Below are 12,500 nucleotides of genomic sequence, written 5' to 3' on the forward strand. Positions count from 1 at the left end.
TTTCATGGTGACCGGTGGAAGTGAGAAGAAAGAGAAGGGGAGACATTAACATTTCCTCTGGGCTATAGTGATTCTATACATCATGCAATCTGGTAAAAAAAAAAAAAAAGAAAAAAAAAAGAAAAGGAAAGTATATTGAAAAACGTGTGGAGACTTCTGAATGTTATAACAAATACTTTCTGGTGTGGAGGCTGGTGGAGGCAGAAATTGAAGGACGGGCCCATTATAACGCATGGAAGGGAATGTGTTTGACACCATTCCTCAGTCCTCTGATGTCCCCCTCCACTAGCCTCCCCTGGCCTCCGATGTCCCCCTCCACCAGCCTCCCCTGGCCTCCGATGTCCCCCTCCACCAGCCTCCCCTGGCCTCCGATGTCCCCCTCCACCAGCCTCCCCTGGCCTCCGATGTCCCCCTCCACCAGCCTCCCCTGGTGTAGGGACTCATGCCACGTGCTGCAGAGACTGAACTGGATTCTGAACTGGCCCGGCCCATTTCCCTACAGAAGCTAGCTAGCACCAATGCCTAGCGCTAGCTGACTTGTAAACAAACAACTCATTGTAATTGCAATTTTCGACTTGTGGCCACAGCGGAGTGAGGGTTTTTCATGTGTACCACATCTCCTTTTAGCTAACGAGAGGCCCGTTTCTCTGGGAGCTGAGCAGCAGTGTGTCCCCTCACTCTGCCCTGAGGTGAACAGACAGATGCACCACACACACCCACACAGCAGCCATTTGGCTTGGATTCGTGCGAGAGCCACAGCATCGTACATAAGCATCAGAGAGTCAGAGAGACAAGACACACACGCAGTCTCGGTCCTCCTCCTCTCCCTATACAATACTGTATATGAGACCCTACGGTTCACCGTAATGAGGAGAAGGACATCAAGACTCCAGGTACACAAACACCAGCCATTTTTTCTTGGATTCATGTTAGACCCACAGACATTGGTAGCATCCCTAAACGTGAACCACATTCAGCCTTGGGCCCCCTCCTCCTCCTCCTCCTCCTCCTCCTCCTCTTCCTCCTCCTCCTCCTCTTCCTCCATAACTAGCTCCAGGTGGCTAAACTTCAAGAAAATTGGAGCAATCTATCTGCCTTGGGTAGCAGCAGCACTTAACAGCGGAATTACATAAATTTATACCCAAGGACTCTGTGGGCCTTTTACCATGGAAGTGGCTCCGGCTTAGCGGAACAGAAGTGCACTTGAGAGGAGGTGTTGAGGAGGTATCTGGATGTGATGTACGGTCGAAGGGACCCCCGGGGAAGGGAAGGGGGGGGGGGATTTCAACAGTAGATTGCAGATCATAATGAAATACATTTAGCATCAGGCTTCTTTTCACCAAGGGTCAGAGAAAGAGAGAGAGAGAGAGAGAGAGAGAGAGAGAGAGAGAGAGAGAGAGAGAGAGATAGAGATAGAGAGATTCTGAGTGAGTGTGAGTGTGCGTGTGTGTGTGTGTGTGTGTGTGTGTGTGTGTGTGTGTGTGCGTGCGTGCGTGCGTGCGTGCGTGTGTGTGTGTGTGTGTGTGTGCGCGTGCGTGTGTGTGTGTGTGTGTGTGTGTGTGTGTGTGTGTGTGTGTGTGTGTGTGTGTGTGTGTGTGTGCGCGTGCATGTGTGTGTGTGTGTGTGTGGAGGGTTAAAGGAAGCATTAAGAACATTGCTGAGTAGGGACTGAAGACATGAACATATAATAGTGGGACATTGCGACATTGCATAAGGTATCTAGAGTATGTGTGTGTGTGTGTTTGTGTGTGTGTGTGTGTGTGTGTGTGTGTGTGTGTGTGTGTGTCCCTCCGTAGTTATTGGGACAGTGAAGCGCTGTTCTTTCTTTGGCACGATGCTCCAAAAGTTTGGATTTGAAATCAAACGATTACTATGAGATGAAAGTATAGATTCTCTGGTTTTATTATGCATGCAGCGGCTGGGGACATACAGTACCAGACAAAAGTTTGGACACAAACTTCCCAAGAGTGTGCAGAGCTGTCATCAAAGCAAAAGGTGGCTACTTTGAAGAATCTAAAATATAAAACATATTCTGGTTTGTTTAACACGTTTTTGTTTACTATGTAGTAATGTAACTTACATAATTCACCCTTTGTTATACATGTAAATATGACTGTTCCGGGATCGTGGTCTCTTTAAATAATCTGTGTGTGATGACGTGGTGCCCCGATGCTTGTTTGTTAAAAGGGCAGCGCCATCTTATGTTTCGGTGGATTTTTGCTAGTCAAATAAACGAGACACGCATTCGTGTGCTCAATTGAGAAATTGTTTCTTGCGATTCCGTGCAATTTCCACACTGGTGACCCTGACGTTTGTTTGCTGGACGTATCCAGAGACACGACACGACCATGACCGCTAACGCTGTTTCCCTCAAACTCCCCGAATTCTGGGAATCGGCAGCGTCGGCGTGGTTTGCCCAGACCGAAGCGCAGTTCGCGTTGCGGGAGATCACCGCGGATACAACACGGTACTACTACGTTGTGTCGGCTCTCGGAAGTTCGACAGCATCCAGAGTGGTGAGCCTCCTTACCAATCCTCCGGCAACTGAGAAGTATGCAACGCTCAAAGAACACCTGTTGAAAACTTTTGTACTGTCGGACGTTGAGAGGGCCAACAGGCTTTTCTCCCTTCAAGGGCTAGGCGACAGCAAACCGTCTGAGCTCATGGACCGTATGCTGGATCTCCTGGGCGAGCACAAACCCGATTTCCTTTTCGTTCAGCTTTTTCTGCGTCAGCTGCCTTCCCATGTTAGAGCTGCATTGGCCAACACCACAATCACGGACTGTCGGAGACTGGCTGAAGAGGCTGATAACGTTTTCCTGGCGAGTCAAGGGCACTGTGTCATGGCCGCGCTTTTTCCCGCGCACGTCGCTCCTGCGACACTGGACGACTCCACGCTCATCGCTGCAACCTCTTCTCGTCGGCAGCAGTCTTCAGGCCCCCAGCAATCTTCAGGCTTGTGTTTTTATCATGCCAAGTTTGGACCGAAGGCTCTTAAATGCCGTTCGCCATGCAGTTTCAGCGGGTTGGGAAACGCCAGGGCCGGCGCTCAGTAGTTGCCATGAGCGTCGGCCGTGTAGGCAGGCTACTTTTCATCCGGGACAGCATCTCCGGACGACGTTTCCTGTGTGACACGGGAGCACAGAGGAGCGTCCTGCCTGCATCCCGTTTGGACATGGTGACCGACAGCCACGGCCCCTCTATGGAAGCGGCTAACGGGAGCTCCATCCGCACATATGGAACGAGGTACATCGAGTTGTGTTTCGGAGGGCATCGGTTTGGCTGGGATTTTGTTACAGCTAAAGTTGACGTTCCCCTCCTCGGCGCCGATTTTTTGTGTGCACATGGACTGTTGGTGGATGTTAAGAACCGCCGTTTGATTGACGCCGTCACGTTTTGTTCTTATACGTGCACACTTAGCGGGGCTGACTCCATACGACTGTCGAGCATGCTCTCTGCCTCAGATGACTTCCACCGTCTACTTGCTGGTTTCCCAGCCCTCACTCAGCCCACTTTCTCTGCGTCTGCCGTGAAGCATGGTGTGGAGCACCATCTCGCCACTACTGGTCCACCCGTCTACGCCCGTGCTCGGCGCCTCGACCCGACCAAGCTTGCCGTGGCTAAGGCTGAGTTTGCTAACATGGAACGCCTGGGTATAGTCCGCCGATCCGACAGCCCGTGGGCATCACCCCTCCACATCGTCCCCAAACCTGGCGGCGGCTGGCGCCCGTGTGGCGACTACCGGCGGCTTAATGAGGCAACGACACCTGACCGATACCCAGTCCCGAACATACAGGACTTTTCAGCACACCTGGCTGGTATGGTGATTTTTTCTAAGGTAGACCTCGTCCGGGGATATCATCAGGTGCCTGTACGCTCACTGGACATTCCCAAAACAGCAGTGATCACGCCGTTTGGTCTTTTCGAGTTCTTGAGGATGCCTTTCGGCCTTAAAAATGCTGCCCAATCTTTTCAACGCCTCATGGACTCTGTTTTACGGGACCTGCCTTTTCTTTTTGTGTATTTGGACGACATCCTGATAGCGAGCACGTCCAAATCTCAGCACCTGGCGCACCTCCGAACACTTTTTGAGCGGCTCAGCCAACACGGGCTAATTGTCAACCCCTCCAAGTGCCAGTTTGGTCTCTCCACCATCGATTTCCTGGGACACAGAGTCACTAGGGACGGTGCAGTCCCTCTCCCATCAAAGGTGGAGGCGGTCGCACAGTTTCCACGCCCGCTCACTGTCAAAGCCCTGCAGGAGTTCCTCGGCATGGTGAATTTTTACCACCGTTTCATCCCTCGAGCCGCCCAGCTCATGCAGCCCTTGCACGAGGCCTTGAAAGGTAAGCCCAAGCACGCTGTGGACTGGACTGAGAGCAGGGACAAGGCCTTTGCTGACACTAAGGCAGCCCTGGCGAACGCCACTATGCTGGCACATCCTTCTGCCACAGCCTCCATCGCCATCACCTCAGACGCCTCGGACTACGCTGTCGGTGCCGTCTACGAGCAGTGGGTAGGCGGGGCCTGGCAGCCGCTTGCTTTCTTCAGCCGTCAGTTGCGCCCCAGCGAGCGGAAGTACAGCACTTTCGACCGGGAGCTGCTTGGTCTCTACCTCGCCATCAGACACTTTCGTTCCCTGCTGGAAGGTCGACACTTCACTGCTTTTGTCGACCACAAGCCGCTGACTTTTGCCATGGCCAAGGTGGCTGAGCCGTGGTCTGCCCGCCAGCAACGTCATCTGTCCTACATTTCCGAGTTCACCACGGATTTACAGCACGTTGCCGGTAAGGACAACCAGGTGGCGGACTGCCTGTCACGGGCCGTGGCAGGAGCAGTCCATCTTGGTTTGGATTATAGCCGCATGGCAGCGGACCAGACCACAGACCCAGACGTGCAGCTCCTTAGGATCTCGACGACTGGGCTGAAAATAGAAGATGTGGTTTTTGGCGATGCCGGCACCACGCTCCTGTGTGACGTCTCCACAGGCAGTCCTCGGCCAATCATTCCTACGGGATGGAGACGACAAGTTTTTGATGCCGTCCATGGTCTCTCCCACCCAGGTTCAAAAGCGTCACAGAGACTGGTTGCAGCTAAATTTGTTTGGCACGGACTCAAGAAGGACGTTCGGGACTGGGCTAACACCTGTCTTGAGTGCCAACGGGCCAAAGTACACCGCCACACTAAAGCCCCGTTAGAGTTGTTCCCGGTGCCAGAGAGACGGTTTGACCATGTTAACGTGGATCTGGTCGGCCCTCTGCCCTCCTCTCAGGGTTTCACCTACCTGTTGACCATGGTTGACAGGACCACCCGTTGGCCTGAGGCTGTGCCACTGACTACGCTGGCATCTGTCGAGGTGACACGGGCATTTATCGGCACCTGGGTTGCCCGTTTCGGCACTCCTTCGGACATATCCTCTGACCGGGGTGCGCAGTTTACGTCTGAGCTGTGGAACGCTGTCGCCCAGAGCCTCGGAGTGAAACTCCACCGCACGACCGCATATCACCCGCAGGCTAACGGACTCTGTGAGCGATTTCATAGGTCGATGAAGGTTGCTCTTCGTGCCAGCCTCAAAGACAGCAACTGGGTCGACAAGCTCCCGTGGGTAATGCTGGGCATCAGGACTGCACCTAAGGAAGACCTACAGTCCTCATCCGCAGAACTTGTCTACGGCCAGCCGCTGCGGGTTCCAGGGGATTTTGTCCCTAACACCACCGTTCCTTGGTCTGCGACACTCCAGCGGGCCACGCTACTGGACAATGCGAGGCTTTTCGCACCTGTCCCTACTTCCCATCACGGCCTCCCTCAGTCGCACATCCCCGCTGGGCTTCAGACGGCTGACTACGTTTTCATTCGCCACGACGCCCACAAGGGACCGCTACGCCCACCCTACGAGGGCCCATTCCGCGTGTTGGAAACAGGGGACAAACACTTTGTGGTGGACATGGGCGGCAAACCGGAGCGACTCTCCATTGACCGCCTTAAACCAGCTCATTTGGACGTGGCTAGACCTATTGAATTGGCCCAGCCCCCACGACGCGGGCGACCTCCAGCTCTGCCCCCGCCCCCTGCTCCCCTCACTCCCAAAACCCCCACACTCCATGCCCCACACCCGTGTCATGGTGGGACACCTGCCGCAGTGGTGTCTCCTCCACCTCCTGTACGATACAGCCGTTATGGCCGGTTAATACGACCACCTCTCCGATGACTGTTTTCTTCTTCTTCTTCTGATGGTGAATTCTGGGGGGACGTGTGTAGTAATGTAACTTACATAATTCACCCTTTGTTATACATGTAAATATGACTGTTCCGGGATCGTGGTCTCTTTAAATAATCTGTGTGTGATGACGTGGTGCCCCGATGCTTGTTTGTTAAAAGGGCAGCGCCATCTTATGTTTCGGTGGATTTTTGCTAGTCAAATAAACGAGACACGCATTCGTGTGCTCAATTGAGAAATTGTTTCTTGCGATTCCGTGCAATTTCCACAACTACATAATTCCATATGTGTTCCTTCATAGTTGTGATGTCTTCGATATTAATCTACAATGTAGAAATTAATAAAAATAAAGAAAAACCATTGAATGAGAAGGTGTGTCCAGACTTTTGACTGGTGCTGTATTCTGCTGATGGTAATCTCTGATGCTACACGCCTACCTCCTGGAGAATGTTCCTGATCTGTGGAACAGTTGTTTGGGGATTTCTCTTAATGATCGTGAGCATTTTTCGGGTTCACCTACTTTCGAGGTCTTCCTTGTCCTAACAGGCTGTTTGCAATTGCTGAGCTCACCAGTGCTTTCATTCTTTCTAATGATGTTCCAAACTGTTGATTTCGGTAAGCCTAAGATTTTGGCTACGTTTCTGATAGATTTGTTCTGTTTCTTCAGCCTTATAATGGCTTCTTTGACTTTCAGTGACACCTCTTTGGTCCTCATGTTGACAGACACCAAACAGCAGAATCCAAAGGCAAACGCAATGCCTAGGATCAAGACCAGACAAGACCAGACATTAACACCTCTCTTATGTTTGTACAACTGATGTGACTGAACACACCTGACTCAACAGAAACAGATGTCAAGCCAATTGGAGTATAGAGCCAAAAGAAAAGAAAAATGCTTCACTGTGCCAATAAATGTGAATATGCATAACTGTAAAATATTGCAGATGGTGTACAATCATCTAAGACTGTTCAGTCAAGAGATGGAGCCTATAACCACAGTCCTAAAGCCCAGAGATGGAGCCTATAACCACAGTCCTAAAGCCCAGAGATGGAGCCTATAACCACAGTCCTTAAGCCCAGAGATTAACCTATAACCACAGTCCTAAAGCCCAGAGATTAACCTACAACCCACAGCCCTAAAGCCCAGAGAAAAAGCCTATAACCACAGTCCTAAAGCCCAGAGATTAACCTATAGCCCACAGTCCTAAATCCCAGAGATGGAGCCTATAATCACAGTCCTAAAGCCCAGAGATTAACCTACAACCCACAGCCCTGAATCCCAGAGATGGAGCCTATAACCACAGTCCTAAAGCCCAGAGATGAACCTATAGATGGAGCCTCTAGCCTGCTGTGTGCTGGGTAAGGCTATGGGTGAGGGAGAGGGATGGGAGAACAGAGTGTCAGCGTGGATGATAGTATCATCTACAGCACCCAGGCTATTCATCATCTAAACAACAACACCACAGGACAGAGCTACAGCATGGAGCTGTGGAACAGAACACATCTCTGTGTCTACTGGCCCACTGAGCCTGGAGGAGTCTGGGGATTGTTTGTAAGTATGTGTGTGTGTGTGTGTGTGTGTGTGTGTGTGTGTGTGTGTGTGTGTGTGTGTGTGTGTGTGTGTGTGTGTGTGTGTGTGTGTGTGTGTGTGTGTGTGTGTGTGTGTGTGTGTGTGTGTGTGTATGTGTGTGTATGTGTGTGTGTGTGTGGATGTGAATACTGTGTGGATGTGAATACTGTGGACACACGCACACATGCACATGCACACGCGCGCACACACACACACACACACACACACACACACACTTCCATAAAAGTCACCTTAGAATCCAATGTCCTACAATATGCAATTCATACCGTATCCCTGTCCTACTGTATGTCATCCACATTCACACACAGTACCGGATCCCAAGGCGATGTCCTGTTGAAAGCCATTCATATTCACACACTGTGCCGTCATTAGTTATTAGCTTTAGATGCTAATGCTATCTGAGACAAGGTATACATCAACAGCAACCTCATCTCCTTCGCCCCACGTACACGCTGACAGGAATCCTACATCATGTTGAAGAGACTGAACACCTTCCACCCCTGTAACGCAGCTCCGAAGGTGGCAGTGACTTATAACGCTACTTGAAAAGGAAACAATTCCTCCATGATGTGGCAAATGGCTTCGCCTGGGCTCTCAAACACATCTCGTTTGTCAGGGTGTATATATATATATATATATATATATATGGTATATATATATATATATATATATATATATATACGCTCCCCGTTACAATGTAATCTCGGCTCTGGGACCAACTGCAGCAGGTAGATTTATGTGGCCAGTGAAACCATGCCTAGGGAAGCATCCACAGGTAAAGAGCAGGAGAGGAGAGAGAGAGAGAGAGAGAGAGAGAGAGAGAGAGAGAGAGAGAGAGAGAGAGAGAGAGAGAGAGAGAGAAAGCACGAGAGAGAGAGAAAGAGAGAGAGAGAGAGACAGAGAGAGAGAGTTAGAGAGAGAGAGAGAGAGAGAGAGAGAGAGAGAGAGAGAGAGTTAGAGAGAGAGAGAGAGAGAAAGCACAGGAGAGAGAGAGAGAGAGAGAGAGAGAGAGAGAGTATGTGTGCTATAATTGTTATAACTCACTGCTTTTTATGGATTCTTTATCATCTATTTACTATGGTCAAGCTGACAGGAAGCCAATGGTCATCTCCCATTCACAGCAGATAACACTGGGAAATGTAGTCTCCTTCTTAAACCTCTAAATTAATGTCATGTGCAGTATGACATTCCGACACACTAACTCATAGGAAGTCTTCACAATCCTATTACCGCCAGACTGAGGCCACACTGTCGTAGGGGGGACTTACACTGGAGAGGAGAAATGGACCGGTTATTCATATCGAAATATGACTGCTGTATGATTTTGATGATTTTGGTTTTGCGTGTTATCACTAAGTCATGTCTTCTTAACTGGAGCAAAGGGATAATATACCTGTGTTGGATACAATGTACTGTATTCAGATTCAGACAACTTTACTGTCCATCAAATGTGCATTCAGACAGAAAATTGTCTTTGACATAAGGCTCCGTTCTATAAAAACAACGCAGACACATGAACGCGATACTGTCATTACATCATCCACCAAGCGATGATCCGCAGTGAAATACATACAATAGTATGGAATAAAAAAATGCACCAATGCCCAAAGTGTATTGAGCTGCTGCAGCCAGAAGTAAACTAAAACCACTGTACGGACGCTAACTTTGGAAACACAATACAAGGCCATGGAGTTGGTACCAGGACGTAGTGTATGTAGTCTGCTTGGCACAGAGAGCAGTCAGGGGAATTCTAACCCACCACTGGGAGCTACAGGAGGAAAACACATCCCTGGGACTCTGACCTCCAGAAAACAGGGTCAACCAGAACACTGCCAGCCCCTTGCCCAAGGCTCCCCGTCCGATAATCAACAGACTGAGCAACCACGGAAGGTAATGGTGTGTGTTTGTGTGGGTGTGTGTGGGGTGTGTGTGTGTGTGTGTGTGTCGATGTGTGCGTGTGTGTGTGCGCCGTGCGCGTGCATGTGTATGTGCGCAATGTGTGTGTGCGTGTGCGTGCGTGTGCGCCGCGCATGTGTGCATGTGTGTGTGTGTGTGTGACACCAGGATCACATCCAGTAATTAGAGTGACTGGCTGAGAGAGTGGAGGGGAGTCAGGTCAGGTCAGGTCCCGTTGTAAGTCACCAGGTCAGACGCTGTAAGAGATTAGCAGGTGGTAGGGGTCCGCCAGGCCGGGGTCCGCCAGGCCGGGGTCCGCCAGGGTAAATACACAGGATGAAAGTAAAGCCAGGGCCATTGGCCCTCACAGTTAAATCCTAATCATCCTCCCTTTTAATGGCTGGCATTCATCTTTTATCCAACAATGCATTTTACAGCCTAGTTTACCAGTGGTACTCTGGAGTATCATGTTCTGAACTACAGGCTTTGTAAAGATGTGACGGACCTTCACTTTGTCTCAACCGGTGGAGGCTGGTGGGGATTAAAGTATGAAATGGAATAAGGAATGAATGAATGAGTTCCTCATTCCATTCCATGCATTACAATGAGCCCCGTCCTCCCGATTTCTACCCCCATCAGCCTCCAGTGGTCACCGCCATCTGTCTCGTCCCACATCGGGTCAGGTGACCAGCCTCTGGGGCACCTGGGTGGAGTGTGGAGAAGCGGACACATCTCATGAAAGAGGGAGAGGTGGATGGAAATAGGTTTTATCGTCTCTATTAAACTTTTACGATTCTCTTGATCCGTTTTGATACTCTTCTTTGGTTCATTAATGAGGGTATCCCGCACACCTGCCTGATGAAAGTCTTTGACCGGAATGTTCAAAACTATTAAGTGTGCATTTGTATGCAGACACAATGCGCGGGGGACTCCAAGTCCCGGATAAAGTGTATTTCTGTTCTTCTACGCATATGAAACAACCTTTTTCGGTCACATTTTCCATTGACATCCATCCTTGTAGTGTTCGGAACAGGGCACGCCACAGCATCTAGTTGAGTGCAGAGCAAATGACTTTTGGAGCATTTCAATCCAGAGCAGCTATTAATAACAGACCTTTTTGGGAGGAGGAGCTCTCCTGCTGTTGGGAGCTGTTGTGATTACCAATGTGTGGAAATCAATTTGAATTAGCCTCTACTGATGAGAGTCAATGGGATATAATTGAGGCTAATCAATGAGTTTTAATTATAATTACCAAAAGCAGCAACCTAGCAGCAGGTAACGTCATTATTCTATGCACTCCTGCTCATAGTGGATGGGTTACAGTTCTGAGGAGGGCTAAATGGCTGATGAGGGGGCTTCTCAATATCACAACTCTACTGAGCATGCTCTGTTCTGCGGAATTCTCTCTTCCAGGCAGGTTTGTAATTACCTCAGTGGAGTGTTCCATTGTGTCCTCTCATTCCGGGCTAATGAATTCCATTCTCTCTTTGTTTTGGCTGTGTAATTGATTACGTTGGGTTGGCTGGGGAACACAATGGAGGATGAGCGTCTCCTGAAGCGGTGGTGGTGACACCCCTGTGCTCTGCTCCACAGGGCGGCTCCACAGGACGGATGGGAGAGAGAGGAGGGATGACATGCAAGATAGGTCGAAGGTCGGAATCGAACCAGGAACCTTGCGATTACGTGGTAAGCGCACTAGTGTGCTACGCCACTAAGCGCCCACATCGGCTGGGACTTGGCCTACTTCCCCAAGCTTATGCCATGCCCACGGCTTTAGCTCAGAGGGCTAACGCAGTTTATTTGTGCGCAGGACATCTGTGTTCAAGTCCAGTTGGTTCCCCTAAGCTAATGCCATGCCCACGGCTTTAGCTCAGAGGGCTAACAGTCGATTTGTGTGCAGGAGACCTGGGTTCGAATCCGGTCGGTTACAAATGCACACTGCCCTTTGGTCATTAGGCATCTCTAAGGTATTGGTTCAGTGTATTCAAGGTGGGCTGTATTAGCTCATACAGTGTTAGAACCATATACAGCACCATCCTCTGCTTTATAACCAGAAGAGGCAGGTGAACTTTGAATAGCATTACACGCCAGGATATTAAACAGTCCAATCAACCGTTGGAATGTTAATCCAACATAACAGTCTCTTAGCAGCTCTCTCATTGGACAGTAATCTATTGTGACATAACAGTCTCTTAGCAGCTCTCTCATTGGACAGTAATCTATTGTGACATAACAGTCTCTTAGCAGCTCTCTCATTGGACAGTCATCTATTGTGAGGGAAAGTCCGGAGGTACAAAGTCAAACGAATGTTCTCTTTTTTCCTCACGTCACAAATGTTTCCGATTTGTTTATCTCAACTGTCAAAAGTTTTACATTTCGACATCGTTGGCTAAAATGATTGGATATAAGATTGGAATGGAAGGTAACACTTTTTTTTATTTTTTTATTTTGTATTTTATTGTCGTTTATTTTATTTTTCTTTATTCTTTATGTAGCGTCGCTGATCTTGAAGAGAGTTGCTAAAAACTGTAATCAGGAGTATCCAAGCAACTGTGATTGAGCCTTGTGTTGCAGAGTGAGCCACTCACAAATAAAACAATCATACTCAATATCCTTAAAAGCCAATTTAAGACAACATTTTTGTTCCACATTTTGCGCACAAGAATATCTGTTTTGTGTGTGTGTGTGTGTGTGTGTGTGTGTGTGTGTGTGTGTGTGTGTGTGTGTGTGGGTGTGTGTGCAATCACAACACCTATTCTTATACCTAGGACGTCAGCTGTTTTTCATTGGGATGCA

General features: G+C 49.3%; 1 protein-coding gene across 1 annotated transcript in view; it reads right to left on the reverse strand.

Annotated features, from left to right (window-relative positions):
* The window catches only part of sgcd (sarcoglycan, delta (dystrophin-associated glycoprotein)), a gene marked incomplete at its 3' end in the record, with an annotated part of 65,245 nt that overhangs the window by 17,057 nt on the left and 35,688 nt on the right, over positions 1-12,500 (reverse strand). The gene's annotated exons all lie outside the window — the stretch shown is intronic.

This window comes from Argentina silus, assembly GCF_951799395.1.
Source record: "Argentina silus genome assembly, chromosome: 2".
NCBI lineage: Eukaryota > Metazoa > Chordata > Actinopteri > Argentiniformes > Argentinidae > Argentina > Argentina silus.